We start from the raw sequence: 16,460 nt of genomic DNA, 5'->3' as shown, positions 1-16,460 counted from the left end.
GAACTAATTAAACCTAACCAACCTAAGGACATCACACACATCCATGCCCGAGGCAGGATTCGAACCTGCGACCGTAGCGGTCGCTCGGTTCCAGACTGTAGCTCATAGAACCGCACGGGCACTCCGGCCGGCCACGTTGAGTGGTTGAATGCTGTGTTTTCCGACGAACCCCATTTCAGCTTTTCCTACAGTAATGGCCGCTTACACATTAGACCTTACCATGGTGAACACAGTCGGACAGACGCCACTGCTGAGCGGCATAGTGGGCAAAAGCCAAGTGTGATGGTTTGGGGCACCAGTGACTAAAACATACGATCTCGCCTCGTACCTGGTGTGTGAATCTGAGCTTCAGCCGATACGTGAATGGGTTTTTGGTTCCCCAGTCACTGCCCTTCCTGCAGGCAGTTCCACACGCCAGGACAGAGCCTGGCCGCACGTGGCGAGGAATGTGCGAGCCTTCTTCGAAGGATGTCGGATACCGCTGGTTCCCTAGCACGTCCGCCTGACACTTCGCCCATCTAACATGTAGAGAAGGTCTGTCGGCAACTTGCTCTTTGGGGCTCTCCTGTAACCACTGCCATTGTTTTGTCAACACTCTTACAAACTACGTAGCATTGTGTTCTTCTTTAGCATATCCAGCCCCTCCTCGATTCCGTGATGCGAGATACAGAGACTTTGATTGCTGCCCGTGTCAGCTCCATTTCGTACTGAACACTCAGGCTCAAACTACATGTTCCTTTCGGTGATTCTAATCATTTGTAGATGTCCTGTCCCTTATCTGTGGAACAAATTCCATTGTTATCACACGTCTGTTTCATCGTTCTGCAATTTACGACGACAGTATTGTTCAAATGGTTCAAATGGCTCTGAGCACTATGGGACTTATCATCTATGGTCATCAGTCCCCTAGAACTTAGAACTACTTAAACCTAACTAACCTAAGGACATCACACAACACCCAGTCATCACGAGGCAGAGAAAATCCCTGACCCCGCCGGGAATCGAACCCGGGAACCCGGGCGCGGGAAGCGAGAACGCTACCGCACGACCACGAGCTGCAGACCGACAGTATTGTACCTGAAGGAACTTGCTGATTCCCTTCTCCGCCTAACTGAAGCCATTAAGGCTAGAGTCGATGTGACATGTTATTAGCGAGGCTAGAGACGGTGTGACATGTTATTAGCGTGAAGTTTTCTGGGATTTATTACTTTTTTCCGGTGTGCATATCAGTGTTTCTTTTCGCTTCACGTGGTGATGGAGTGTGGTAGAAAGACTGGCTGTACTGGTTGTCGGAAAATGTACAGCGACTTCACTTGAGCGTGTCTCGCTTTCGGCGTCTGCTTTACGTGTATTAAGTAGAAGGCAATTCGCATCCTTAAGGAATAGTTGTGGAACCAAAATTGGGCCCCGTAGGACTCCGTTTGTCGTTTGTCTCCAGTCACTAAAATTTTTTCTCCTCCATGGCATACAAATACCGGAGAGAAAACTGTATGACGAAATGAAATGAAACGATTACATGAACACATTTACAAAATGAAATCGGAAGATTAGGTTTCAAAGACCGTCGACGAGATCCACAGAGACCTAGCGAAGTTCCGACTGGGGAAGGAACACGGTCGTATCAAATTAACCACTTCTGTGTTCGGCTTTAAGAGGCTTAAGGAATCACGGAAACCTAAATTCGAATGGCTGGATGGAGATTTAAACCCATCTGATCCAGAATAATCACTGTGCCACCTTTTCGGTGAGTTAGTCGCAGTTAAAGCAAGTGGGCTTGTATTTATAAGTGAATATTAGGCAACCGTAAATTTCCTACCAAAGCAATTTCTTAGAAAAGACTTATATGGAGTGTACGAGAGTCCTCCTCATGTATGCGTGATCAGTGTGGGCTAACAGGGGAGATAAATCGTGTACTAAGAAGTGCAGGATGATTTCCAAGCTTTCATAACTAGGGGAGAGTAACAGAGAAACCTGTCCTGGAAGACGCTCAAAGAAATATTCCGAATATCGTGTAGAAATCTGCTTCGAAAATCCTTGTAAACGATTTTCCAGGCGTAATCTGTAGATTTTATTTAGCCACTGTATGTCATTTCCTTAGAAAGGGTAACGAAAATTTAGAATAATAGCAGCGCACACAGAAGCGTGGAAGTAATCATCCTTTCTTAACCTCGAACATAAAGTGAATGGGAAGAAACACTAAGGAAGTATCCTGTACCGCGCATTGGTTCGAATGGTTCTGAGCACTATGGGACTTAACAGCTGAGGTCATCAGTCCCCTAGAACTTAGAACTACTTAAACCTAACTAACCTAAGGACATCACACACATCCATGCCCGAGGCAGGATTCAAACCTGCGACCGTAGCGGTCGCGCGGTTCCAGACTGAAGCGCCTAGAACCGCTTGGCCACTCAGGCCGGCGTACCGCGCATTCCATAGTGATTGGCAGAGCGTAGATGCTTATAGTCTAAGAAATTAAGATGATTTGTTTCCGCTTACCTTTTAAAATAAATATTTGAGATTGACATATTTGTTCTTTATTTGAAGATCTCTTACTTTAACGTAACGCCTAAAACAACGCACGCACTGTACAATGGCTTGTGAAGTATATACGTAGATGTAAATAATCCCTCGGGACATTCATCCCGATTCTGTAGCAGGTGAAGCGCATTTCCTTCCGAGAACTGGGCATGGGTGAAGCAGATACTGATGAGACATATCCTCTCCCTTCCTAATGAGACAGTAACTGTCGAGTGTGTCTGCGTCTGTGACTGCATCGCTAACTGTGGGCTGTTGTGCTCTTTCTGCTGCTATATTGGGAGAAATAAAACTTCTTTACCGATACAGATACTGGAAAAAGCGCGGTAACAGCAAAGTCTGCAATTCGTAAGAAACTGTAGTGGTACCCGAAAAACATTCCACAAAACACCAAGAGAACCCAAACTCCACTGACATATCTCGTATATTGTTCACTGATATTTTCTGAGTATTTTCGGTCGAGGAACTACTAATCACCAGTGGCTCGTTACAGACCAATTGCATGTCGTTTGATTTCTCACACTCATTTTGTATTTGTATTGCACTGAAAATATCTCCACAACAGTGCAAATGTCGACGATTTGCGCTGTGTGTCTTCCATCGAAACAAATTGTTTCCATTCACTCACGGTATTTTCTATTGCATTCTACACTGTTCGGGTTTGTGTTTTGGCACTGTTAACAGTGATATGCAGGAGTGTGTGTAGGTTGGCAGATAAGCACCACTTAATGCAATGAAACGACAGTGCTACGCTGCTCGCGCAGCGGCAGCAACGATGTTACAATTCTTTTACATCTGTCTAAAGGCTGTCACGCTTCTTTGTGTTTGGTGTTGCACGTTTTGTGATTTAATGCTACAGGCTTTTTCAATGTTGTGCAGATATTTTCTTAGCTGGCAAAACAAAATGAATAAATTGTGATGAGCCACCGGAGTTCGTGGGTGCCTTATAGAAAAATACTCGGAATGTATCCCTGAAAAACTTTCGCAATTTTGTCGCTCAAGTTCGGTTTCACCCTGTAGACGTAGATGATGGACGGCGAGAACTCAACTTATGTGTGGTGCTGTGCACGCCTCCCCCAATAAACCACGCTGGCGTGGGGGGTAGCCGCGTGGTTTAAGGCGCTTGCCACGGTTCGCGCGGCTCCCCACATCGGAGGTTCGAGTCCTCCCTCGGGCATGTGTGTGTGTGTGTGTGTGTGTGTGTGTGTGTGTGTGTGTGTGTGTGTTGTCCTTAGCGTTAGTTTAAGTTAGATTAAGAAGAGTGTAAGCCTAGGAACCGAAGATGGCTCAAATGGCTCTGAGCACTATGGGACGTAACATCTAAGGTCATCAGTCCCCTATAACTTAGAACTACTTAAACCTAACTAACCTAAGGACATCACACACATCCATGCCCGAGGCAGGATTCGAACCTGCGACCTTAGCGATCGCGCGGTTCCAGACTGAAGTGCCTAGAACCGTTTGGCCACACCGGCCGGCTAGGAACCGATACCTCTGCCGTTTGGTCCCATAGGAACTTACCACAAGATTGAAATTGAATCTACCACGCTACGCTGTCTGGGGGAAACTGGCAAGTGTGCATGCTGCTTTTTTCCTATTTCGGCGCGACTGCTACGGTCGCAGGTTCGAATCCTGCCTCGGGCATGGATGTGTGTGATGTCCCTAGGTTAGTTAGGTTTAAGTAGTTGTAAGTTCTTGGGGACTGATGACCTCAGATGTTAAGTCCCATAGTGCTCAGAGCCATTTGAACCTTTTTTTCGTATTTCATATTTCTCAACAACGTAGATCACGAAGAGAACTATTTTTTAGTATTATTTAATAAATTTTGGCGCACTGAAGACACTATAAAATTTATATCTGACACAAATTTTCGGTATTTCGACAGACACAGGCAGTTTCGCAGATTTTCGTCACTCAGGTTGCCTGTAATCGTGACATATTTAGTTTTATAAATCTAAAAAAGCGTTTTGCGCACGTGTGTTGGGTACAACATTGATATCATGTTTTTAATCTCATTACGAAGATGTGCAAACTCTTCCCAAGGAAAACAATACAGAACTCTTGGAGAGTTATGTCTTTTAAATGGGAATTACACTGCAGATCGACCAGGTCCATCTGCGGATGCCCAGGAGTGCTTTCAACTGGAACGGCAAACAGTCTCGGAAATAGCTCAAAAACAGATGTAAGATTGGCAGTGTCTTCAAACGTTTACTATGATATTCCTGGAATTCTTTCAACGCCACAATGGGCTGTTCACAGTCCACATTTTTTTTAATGCCAGAGAAGTTAAGGAAATATATGGTGTTCCTTGTCAGGAGTTCTTCCTTCCACAATGTGATTTTCTTTTTAAATGCGTACACTTTCATCACGTTATCAGAAATAACTTGCTTTTAGCCTTGCAATGTCCTACTGAGCGCAGTCTGCAGTCAACTCTGTTTAAAATGCAAGGTTTGAAATTCTCTCCGGGTCGTCTTTATTTTCGTTCTTGTTTTCTTTCTTCCTTGAGAAATTCAACAATAGTGTGTCGTAAATCGAAAACTCGTTCTAAACATGTCCTTTCACTTAACAAGCGTACTTCGGTACTTTGCTGTAATACAGAACGCCTCCACACTCTTCGTTCATACCATCAAAAACTGTTGCAACTGAAGATACATGTATGACTTCAGAAAATTTACTATTCACACTAGCAAATCGATCACGTGTTCCTTGCCTGCATATTTAACAAAAAGTACAGAACAATGAGTCTTGTAAAAATCGTCTGGCAATCGCCATAATTTTTAGCACTTTCATCGTCAACTAAATCTTTAAATTGTTTCTGCGTGGAGTTGTAGTGCCGTTTCGTAGCAAATTTGCTGTGCACGTCGATTATGCGAGTACATGATAGATATTGAGAATCCTTCTCCTCTGCGACTCCCATTCATTTTTAAAGCATTACGGCGATACATCACTAGACTGCCTCCTTTTGTGCAAGCAGACACCAGACCTGTGAAAGTACTTTATACCAGTAACAAATGGCGAAGGATAAACCGTTTATATCACGATTATGCCGAGTCGAAGAAAGCTGTGCCGACCAATATGAGCCGCACCAAATTCTGGAAGAAAGCGGCATCGCACTGCTAAATGAAATGTCGCGATATACCGAGAAGGGCCGAGCAAACCCAAGTAGTGGCGATACAGGCAGAGCCTCTGCCCCCACGTGGGCAGCACACTGTCCTCGCGTCAAGTCTTGCCGACACTGACGTACATTAAATTCACGTTGTTGTGTCAGGAAAGGCTGTTGCTGCTGCTGATTATGAGTTTTAGGAGACTAAATGTGTAAGGTCATCAGTCTCGTTTTCGCTCCTCCCTCCCCCCAGGACTAAATTAGTGTATCCCATTTGTCTGTGTCCAGCGGAAATTCTGTGTGCAAATGTGAGAAAGTTTTCTGGAGGTTTGCGTAACGCGTATCTAAGGTGGGACATGGATACTAGCCCAGTATTCACATAGTCGGATGTGGGAAACAGCCTAAAAATCACATCCAGCCTGCCCGACACAGTGGCGTTCATCATTAATCTGCTGGGCAGATTTGAACCAAGGCTGGCATACCTCCTTATCCCGAAAATAGGCGCTTTTAATGCGCACGGCTGTCCGAGCGAGTGTGAGGAAAGGTTTCTGTCCACAGGAACATGTGACAATTCCTTGATCAATAAAGCCTCATTAGATTTGTGTCCTTCAGTGAAAACGAGATAACGTCAAGTAATAAGAGAAATAAAAAATATTAAAGGTTAGCTCCAATATCTGTCTCGTTTGAAATTTCATAATTTTCGGAAGAAATCTGAACGGATTACACACACACAGAGCGAGAAGAAAGTTGCGCAGAATCTAAATTTTGTTGGTCAAATATCGAACAAAAGTCCACCTCAACGTGGACGCCAGACCATCAGAGCCTCGGTGAACTGTGCTAACCTTGTGGTGAAATAGAAGAGCGGTTGCTTGTATTGAAATAAGTCGTCTGTAGCTTACCGTAGCTTTGGTTTTATAGTTTTACTGCGCGTTGTTGAATCTTATCTTATCTCTGGCTTGTCCTGCACTACTAGCAGTGGGCACGTCTGCAGCTATTCTTCTCACTCACGACCCGCTCACATGTTCTTCATACTTACGGTACGTGCCAAAGCTACGTTCGCTGCTTTCTGTACGTCGCTTCCTTCTTTGTCTTCGCTGCGTTCTGCGCATTGCCTCTTTCGCAGCCTTGTTTCCAGGAGTAGTGGATACTAATAATGCCGATAATCGACACGCGCATAATACGTAAGTGTAATTTCCCCACAGTTGCTTTGTGCGAGTGAGTTAATGCATATAATAGGAACATCTACAACAATCAAATTTTTATTCGTGAAATCCCTGTGTGCCGAGAGAGAGAAACCGTTGCGCACCAACGCTATGTTTACAGCTGACAGACATTTTAAGTGCCGCGCAGGAACGGCTACAGTCTGTGATTCTCATAATTTGATTCCCAGAAGTGCTTTCTCCTCTTTCCACATTCTGGTCAAGTTATCTATGAAAATGGAAAATAACGACAGAGATAGGGCCTATAGTCCATTCTGCCTGCTTAAAGCCTCTCTCATGTTAACTGCTTTCTAGTGGCTATTACAACTGTGGGGTTAATATAAAGATTCTGAATCATTTGGCTGCAGTGTCTTCGACTTTCACTTGTCATGATTAAATGTAAATTTTGTAGCTCTAAAGTAAAACAAAGGTCAGTCTTTTTTTTTAAGCTTTCTGTGAAGAAATACAGTACGATATTAATCACAGTTATAGAAATATTTTAATTTCGCGTCCATGCTATGTAGCTCCATTGATTCTGTTAGTTAACACATTTACGTCTATGATAATCATACATATGTTGACATCCTGCAACTGTAGCATATGGACACAGTAAAGGCACATAACAAAAACCCATATCCGTGGCCGTACATGGCTCGAACCCGCAGCATCCTGGTGACAGCAGTAGTGTTCCTGTTGCTCTTTAGTTAATGGTTCTAATGCAGTGCAGTGGAAGTGATTGCATGGAGCAGAATTTGCATCACTGAACTGTAAGAAACTCCATTTACTTTCATTTAAGTGCGACTCTAATTATGAATGTATACCTCCAACGGCTGGTGAACTGTTGCAGCAATCTCTGAACGTCCTTTGCTTCCTTTACATACAATTTTTTATGCCTGCGCTGCGAATTTTCAACAAATTTAATGGGATGTGTGGTGAAACGGGTGGAATAACACTGAAAAATATCATAAGATGATGTTCGCGGTTGTCGTGTCGAGCTGCTTTTTTTTTTTCCAGTGTGGCGTTACCGTATGCGTATCTTTAGATGCAGCATTAAATCGTATGAATGTTAATCGTAAATGAAATAACATGTGATAAATAACACAAATGTGATTGGCCTCTCAACGAATGGGCTGGCTACAAGCGAAATACATTATTTATATTGTTTTTTATAATACCACCGCCGGCCGAAGTGGCCGTGCGGTTAAAGGCGCTGCAGTCTGGAACTGCAAGACCGCTACGGTCGCAGGTTCGAATCCTGCCTCGGGCATGGATGTTTGTGATGTCCTTAGGTTAGTTAGGTTTAACTAGTTCTAAGTTCTAGGGGACTAATAACCTCAGCAGTTGAGTCCCATAGTGCTCAGAGCCATTTGAACCATAATACCACCCTCTGCAAAATTATAAATGTTATTTGCTCTTGTTTTCAAGATGTACTTCGACACCTGTCTGCCATCTTCAGTGCCTCTCGCTTTATTTCAGTAAAAATATGGGATAGAGTCGTTTGGCTTTGTATGTGATTATCTTACGCCTGAAGCTAACCAGTCCGTCAGCTTTTGATGGGAATGCGCTCTTTGAATGGCAGCAGTTAACACTTGTATCTGTGAAATGTTATATATTTATCACCTGATATCATTTCACCTACAATATAACGAAAAGTAGTCGGTTCCGTTACTCATGATCAGTATCTGGACTTTTCAGAGCCTTTTATATAGTAGCAGTTGACGATATTCTGAACTCAAGTTTTTCACTTTTTGTGGTTCGTCTGTGTGTTGCATATGGTGAGTTTTTCGCCTCTCTTTAACTAGTGTTTCGCTGTTACCGTGTTTCGTAAGTGTGCGTCAATAAAAGTAGTGGGCGAAGACAAGCATCACACTGACAGAGTGATGTTATGCTACTGCTTTTACTTGGTAATCGTGTTGAATGTGTCCAGTGTGGGGATAACTGATTTTTCAACCGAGTGCGCATAGTTTGTCATGTCATATGTGATGGCTTTTGTGTGTGTGTGTGTGTGTGTGTGTGTGTGTGTGTGTGTGTGTGTGTGTGTGAGAGAGAGAGAGAGAGAGAGAGAGAGAGAGAGAGAGAGTATCTTTTGTGCACTGTATGAAGTTTTTGTCTGTCGTATTTCAGCTCTTTGTATGTGGAAATTTGCCTCTTGTTTTATTTTTTACTGCAGACCGTTACTGTCTGTGAGGAATTTCCGATCAGTTGCAGCATTGTTTCCGTGGTGTTTTTCTATCGTTGAAGTGATGTACAAAAGTGGAGTGCGTACTGTCACGTTTTAATGCGCTGAGATACACAGAATAAAATATTTTAAAGTGTTTGCGTATTGGATCTATGTGCGCATCGTGGGATTTGCCACAATCCAGCCGATTGATGTCAGCCATATTTTTACAAAAGTGAAGTGAGATCCTTTAAGAAGGCATTTGCGAGGGTACTTCAGAATGTAAGTTACACATTATTATGGCAGACCAAGTAACTTTTATTGAATGTTACACTGCATTTCATGGTGACTCAGACAAATCACACTATTTTTCAGCGTAGTCACCAAGTGTCTGTAAACAACGGTCGGAACCTTCTACCAACCATCCACTACTTCTACGATATAAATATGCTCATCGGTCACGGAGCATTTCGAGAACCGCTGTGGGAACGTCCTCATCGGTTTCCCACAGTTCTTTCATGTTACATAAAAGATGGAAATCGCGTGGAGCAACATCTGGACTTACCGAGCAGCAACACCCTCTCCTGGTCACATTGGTGTCACCATTTCACTAACGCCTGTACGCGACGCTGCATTTTGTCGATATATCACCAGAGTTTCACGGTGAATCCGTGTGCAATTTAGACGTTTTGCCCACAAGAATCTTACCATACCGCGTGCTTCAAATGTTCAGTACGTATCCAATTGGCGCACCATTTCAGTCGCACACTGTGCCGCAACTCTTATCCGTACCGCAGCAGAACTCTGTCTGCAGGAAACCTCTCTTCTGACAATGCGCCACTCTTCTTGCGCAATGGTCCTAGCGAGAAGGGACATGGGTAACGTACTTTCCATTGCCCCTGTGTAGGTTATATCGCTTGGATCATAAACACTAAGGTTGGTTCTATGCGATTCTGCAGTCCTGCGACTTGCCGACTATTCTCTTCGTTTTAGCGTAGCTCCTACGTCCTGCAATATCAACGACCTGCCTTATACTGGTGCAACTAAACTCCCTTTACAGATTTTGAGGACGGCTTCCTTATACCAAAACAAGACAAAATGCCCAGTAAACATGACCTCTAAGAGGCATACCTTAAGAGCTACGAACACTTATTCGGTAGAAGAATGGTGTTCCACAGTAGCGATGACGAAGTGCTCATAGCTTAAGGGACGCATTTTAAAAAACTCCGCTGCAGAGTGAAAATCTCATTCTGGAAACATCCCCAAGGCTGTGGCTAAGCCATGTCTCTGCAATATCCTTTCTTTCAGGAGTGCTAGTTCTGCAAGGTTCGCAGGAGAGCTTCTGTAAAGTTTGGAAGGTAGGAGACGAGGTACTGGCAGAAGTAAAGCTGTGAGTACCGGGCGTGAGCCGTGCTTCGGTAGCTCAGTTGGTAGAGCACTTGCCCGCGAAAGGCAAAGATCCCGAGTTCGAGTCTCGGTCGGGCACACAGTTTTAATCTTCCAGGAAGTTTCATATCAGCGCACACTCCGCTGCAGAGAGAAAATCTCATTCCGGGATGCATTTTAGTTCTCGTGTTTACTAGTCATTTTTTTCTCGTTTAAGTTTAAGGGACCAGTCCTCAAAGCCTGTAAAGGGAATTTAATTACACCCCGTATACTCACCTGTATGACTGCGCCTACGGTTTTTCTTCTACCACGACCCTTTACACTGCAGTTTTCAGCAACGAGAATGCTAACACGTTCCATTCAGTCTGTCTCCTCGATTCATTACGTTCTTTACTACTCATTTTTTTCGTTGACTCGCTCAAGGAAGTCTTCATTCCCTATTCGCTGAATCCATCTCTTCTCCTGTAGCAGCACATTTCAAAGGCTATTATCACTCAATTTCTGTCTCCCCGGCGGGTCAAGTTTAGCACCATACAGAGCTGTGCTGTTTCGTGGATCTTCTTCTGGTCTAAAGGATTATGAGCACACCGGACGAAAAAGTAATCAACCCCAGGAGATACGGTGTAGCACACCTGTAGCCTTCATGATAACCTCGATTAGGCGAGGAATTCAGGTATGCCATAGCCACACAGACCCCGCACGGCTACGTTGTAATCGCTGCTCGGAACATTTACATGGGATTAAAAACACCATTCCGAGTGCGATAGGGTGGCTGTGTTTTCGTCAAATTGCTATTGTGTGCTCAGAGTCCTGTTCATCTACATCTACATGGATACTCTGCAAATCACTTTTAAGTGCCTGGCAGAGGGTTCATCGAACCACCTTCACAATTCTCTATTATTCCAATCTCGTATAGCGCGCGGGAAGAATGAACACCTATATCTTTCCGTACTAGCTCTGATTTCCCTTATTTTATCTTCGTGATCGTTCCTCCCTACGTAGGTTGGTGTCAACAAAATATTTTCGCATTCGGAGGAGAAAATTGGTGATTGAAATTTCGTGAGAAGATTCCGTTGCAACGAAAAACGCCTTTCTTTTAATGATGTCCATACCAAATCCTGTATCATTTCTGTGACACTCTCTCGCATATTTCGCGATAATACAAAACGTGCTGCCTTTCTTTGAACTTTTTCGATGCACTCCGTCAGTCCTATCTATTAAGGATCCCACACCGCGCAACAGTATTCTAAAAGAGGACGGACAAGCGTAGTGTAGGTAGTATACTTAGTAGGTCTGTTACATTTTCTTAGTGTCCTGCTAATGAAACGCAGTCTTTGGTTAGCCTTCCCCACAACATTTTCTGTATGTTCCTTCCAATTTAAATTGTTCGTAATTGTAATTCCTAGGTATTTAGTTGAATTTACAGCTTTTAGATAAGAGTGATTTATCGTGTAACCGAAGTTTAATGCGTTCTTTTTAGCATTCATGGGGATGACTTCACACTTTTCGTTATTTAAGGTCAACTGCCACTTTACGCATTATTTCGATATTTCTTCTAAATCGTTTTGTAGTTTGTTTTGATCTTCTGATGACTTTATTAGTCGATAAACGATAGCGTCATCTGCAAACAACCGCAGACGGCTGCTCAGATTGTCTCCCAAATCGTTTATGTAGATAAGGAACAGCAAAGGGCATATAACTCTAACCTTGGGGAACACCTGAAATCACTTCTGTTTTACTCTATGACTTTCCGTCAGTTACTACAAACTGTGACCTCTCTGACAGGAAATCACAGATCCAGTCACATAACTGAGACGATATTTCATAAGCACGCAATTTCACTACGAGCCGCTTGTGTGGTAGTGTCGAAAGCCTTCCGGAAATCCAGAAATACGGAATAGATCTGAAATCCCTTGTCCACTGGTGGCCGAGCGGTTCTGGCGCTACAGTCTGGAACCTCGCGACCGCTACGGTCGCAGGTTCGAATCCTGCCTCGGGCATGGATGTGTGTGTTGTCCTTAGGTTAGTTAGGTTTAACTAGTTCTAAGTTCTAGAGGACTTATGACCTCAGCAGTTGAGTCCCATAGTGCTCAGAGCCATTTTTGAAATCCCTTGTCAGTAACACTCAGCACTTCATGTGAATAAGTCAGTTGTCATCTCGGAAGACGGGAAATGCCACGCCGTGCTAATGACGAAGAGAGAACAATACCTGGTCACCGAGATCGCCGAAGTATACATCCTAGTTGATATTCAGGGTAACCTGACATGAAAAGCCCTCTCCGGCACGAACGCACTGCAGATTAAACGCCTCTCTTGGCCAGCGGTACAGCCTCGCGTCGTTTAAAAAGAGACAAATGGCCACTTGTCGGATTTGAAACCGGTAGTGATCGACAATTCGTGTCACTCTCTCCACTAGCTGTCGGTTAGGATGTTTTTACGGCCACTGTTGTTAAGCCGTGTTACGTACCTGCGAGTGTCGATACACCGGAAAAATAGGGAACTTTCATTGACGGAGTGGTGATGAGCACCTAGGAGCACGATAGCTTCTTTCTGCCATTCTGTAACGTCTCCACGACGCTCAGTGTTCCCGCGCTGATTACGTGCGGCAGTCTGTCACATAAACGCCACTCGCCCGGCTGCTAGCTGTTGTAAATTTTTTACAGCGCTCCACACAGAGCATAGTGCTCTTTTAATGGGTCACTAATGCTTAGTGTCGCGAGATTCTTTTTGAATGCTGGCAACCATTTAGTTTTGTGGGAAGCCATTTCGCCTTGTGCAAGCCTTGCTGTCATCTTTTTTGCATCTTCCTTAGATTCTACTTGGCTAACAAAAGGCTAGAAAAACATTAACCTTTTTGCACGAGGTGGTACTATGAGAAACTGAGTTATTCTGCATAGACCGGGTAAAAGCGACAATAAGAGCTTCAAAATTCGACAAGACGATAATTTATCTATTATCGATGTTGACTTTATTCTAAGCAAAGAAGGGAAAGCAGAAACGTGGAAGGAGTATATAGAGGGTCTATACAAGGGCGATGTACTTGAGGACAATGTTATGGAAATGGAAGAGGATGAAGATGAAATGGGAGATACGATACTGCGTGAAGAGTTTAACAGAGCACTGAAAGACCTGAGTTGAAACAAGGCCCCGGGAGTAGACAACATTCCATTAGAACTACTGACAGCCTTGGGAGAGCCAGTCCTGACAAAACTCTACCATCTGGTGAGCAAGATGTATGAGACGGGCGAAATACCTTCAGACTTCAAGAAGAATATAATAATTCCACTCCTAAAGAAAGCAGGTGTTGACAGATGGGAAAATTACCGAATTCTGTACAGACGATTGGAAAAACTGGTAGAAGCCGACCTTGGGGAAGATCAGTTTGGATTCCGTAGAAATGTTGGAACACGTGAGGCAATACTGACCCTACGACTTATCTTAGAAAATAGATTAAGGAAAGGCAAACCCACATTTCTAGCATTTGTAGACTTAGAGAAAGCTTTTGACAATGTTGACTGGAATACTCTCTTTCAAATTCTAAAGGTGGCAGGGGTAAAATACAGGGAGCGAAAGGCTATTTACAATTTGTACAGAAACCAGATGGCAGTTATAAGAGTCGAGGGACATGAAAGGGAAGCAGCAGTTGGAAAGGGAGTGAGACAGGGTTGTAGCCTCTCCCCGATGTTATTCAATCTGTATATTGAGCAAGCGGTAAAGGAAACAAAAGAAAAATTCGGAGTAGGTATTAAAATCCATGGAGAAGAAATAAAAACTTTATGGTTCGCGAATGACTGTTGTAATTCTGTCAGAGACAGCAAAGGATCCGGAAGAGCAGCTGAACGGAATTGACAGTGTCTTGAAACGAGGATATAAGATGAACATCAACAAAAGCAAAACGAGGATAAAGGAATGTAGTGGAATTAAGTCGGTTGATGCTGAGGGAATTAGATTAGGAAATGAGACACTTAAAATAGTAAAGGAGTTTTGCTATTTGGGAAACAAAATAACCGATTATGGTCGAAGTAGAGAGGATATTAAATGTAGTCTGGCAATGGCAAGGAAAGCGTTTCTGAAGAAGAGAAATTTGTTAACATCGAGTATAGATTTAAGTGTCAGGAAGTCGTTTCTGAAAGTATTTGTATGGAGTGTAGCCATGTATGGAAGTGAAACATGGACGATAAATAGTTTGGACAAGAAGAGAATAGAAGCTTTGGAAATGTGGTGCTACAGAAGAATGCTGAAGATTAGATGGGTAGATCACATAACTAATGAGGAGGTATTGAATAGAATTGGGGAGAAGACGAGTTTGTGGCACAACTTGACAAGAAGAAGGGACCGGTTGGTAGGACATGTTCCGAGGCATCAAGGGATCACAAATTTAGTATTGGAGGGCAGCGTGGAGGGTAAAAATCGTAGAGGGAGACCAAGAGATGAATACACTAAGCAGATTCAGAAGGATGTAAGTTGCAGTAAGTACTGGGAGATGAAGAAGCTTGCACAGGATAGAGTAGCATGAAGAGCTCCATCAAACCAATCTCTGGACTGAAGACCACAACAACAGCAACATCTATGTTGGCGCCTCCTCCGTTCTGTGTATCTATGTACACTTAGCCTGTCGATGACTGACGGCGTAACGTTTATAATTACTGCTGGGCGTGGACGCCGTGCCAGACGGCGGTGCCGCTGCGGCGGCGGCGACGGCGACGGCGCGAGGTCGGAACCGACTTTCACTCGGAGCTCGGGGCCGCGGCGATTACGTCAGCACACACTCTGTTCTGCACGCTTCCTCGCAGTGCTACGGTCTTTCTTCAAAATAACCGTAACATCTATATAGAGTGACAATTCAAAGTATGTGCCAGAGACGTAGTCGGTAGCGTCGAGTCACTGCGACATCCCAACCTCAAATCTCCCGTATGCGTTAGGGTAGTATGACAAATGGTCCTCAAACCCGAAGGCTGGTGTGAGCAGCACAGTGCTTTGCTATGAGATGAAGGCATGCTTTTGTTTCACCTGACTTACCCATCCAGATCTATGGGGACCTACAATTGAACGTTTTATCGGAACCACGGCGCAGCCTGCCAATTTATATTAACCAGGCATTGGTATGGGTGAAAAAATGACAACTGAAAGAAACAAATCCTAGGAGGTATGAGGTTCGAACCCGAGACCTTTGGATTTGTTGTCTGAATTTAATTACATATCCAGTTAGCTATAGAGCTACTCACAGGAGAGATTAGTAAAGGAAATTTTCGATCTAATTTAAAATCGTTTCTTCTGAACAATTCCTCTTAATGTACAGGACTACTCAGCAATCCACACGTAAGTGCGTGACAGATTAGCCGGCCGCGGTGGTCTCGCGGTTCTAGGCGCTGCAGTCCGGAACCGCGGGACTGCTACGGTCGCAGGTTCGAATCCTGCCTCGGGCATGGATGTGTGTGATGTCCTTAGGTTAGTTAGGTTTAAGTAGTTCTAAGTTCTAGGGGACTGATGACCTAAGATGTTAAGTCCCATAGTGCTCAGAGCCATTTGAACCATTTGCGTGACAGACAATTCATCGAACCACTTTCACCGAACATTTAAATCTTTCCGTGCGAGCTTTGAAGTCTCTTATTTTATAACAACGATCATTTCTTCCTATGTAGGAGGGCGTCAAAAGAATGTTTTCGCATTCGGAGGAGAAAATTGGCGAGTGGAATCTCGTGAAAAGATCACGCCGCAACGAAAAACGCCTTTAATGATGGTCACCCCAGCTCGCGTATCATATCCGTGACACTCTCTCCCTTACTTCGCGCTACTACGAAACCAGTTGCCTTTCATTCAACTTCATCGATGTCCTCCGTCAGTCCTACCTGGTTAGGATCCCACACCGCACAGTAATGCTCTAGCAGCAAATGAAGTGCGTCAAATGTTTCTGCAATTATTTTATTTCACACTTTCAGTCAAATAATTTCAGAAACCATTTGACCGATTTTTGTATTAATAAATTAGGCCACTGTGCTATTCCTAAAATTACAGATGGCAAGTACATCACAAATTTTATTATATAATCTTTAAACAAATTAGTTCCCCGTCATTTTCA

The 16,460-nt window shown here is 43.8% G+C and overlaps 1 protein-coding gene across 1 annotated transcript in view; it reads left to right on the top strand.

The window, feature by feature from the left end:
- The window catches only part of LOC124722248 (sodium-dependent transporter bedraggled), a 733,406-nt gene that overhangs the window by 365,167 nt on the left and 351,779 nt on the right, over positions 1-16,460 (top strand). The gene's annotated exons all lie outside the window — the stretch shown is intronic.

The sequence above is a fragment of the Schistocerca piceifrons genome, chromosome X (genome assembly GCF_021461385.2).
Source record: "Schistocerca piceifrons isolate TAMUIC-IGC-003096 chromosome X, iqSchPice1.1, whole genome shotgun sequence".
NCBI lineage: Eukaryota > Metazoa > Arthropoda > Insecta > Orthoptera > Acrididae > Schistocerca > Schistocerca piceifrons.
The sequence above is the reverse complement of the archived record's forward strand: the minus strand, read 5'-3'. Positions and strand labels throughout refer to the sequence as shown.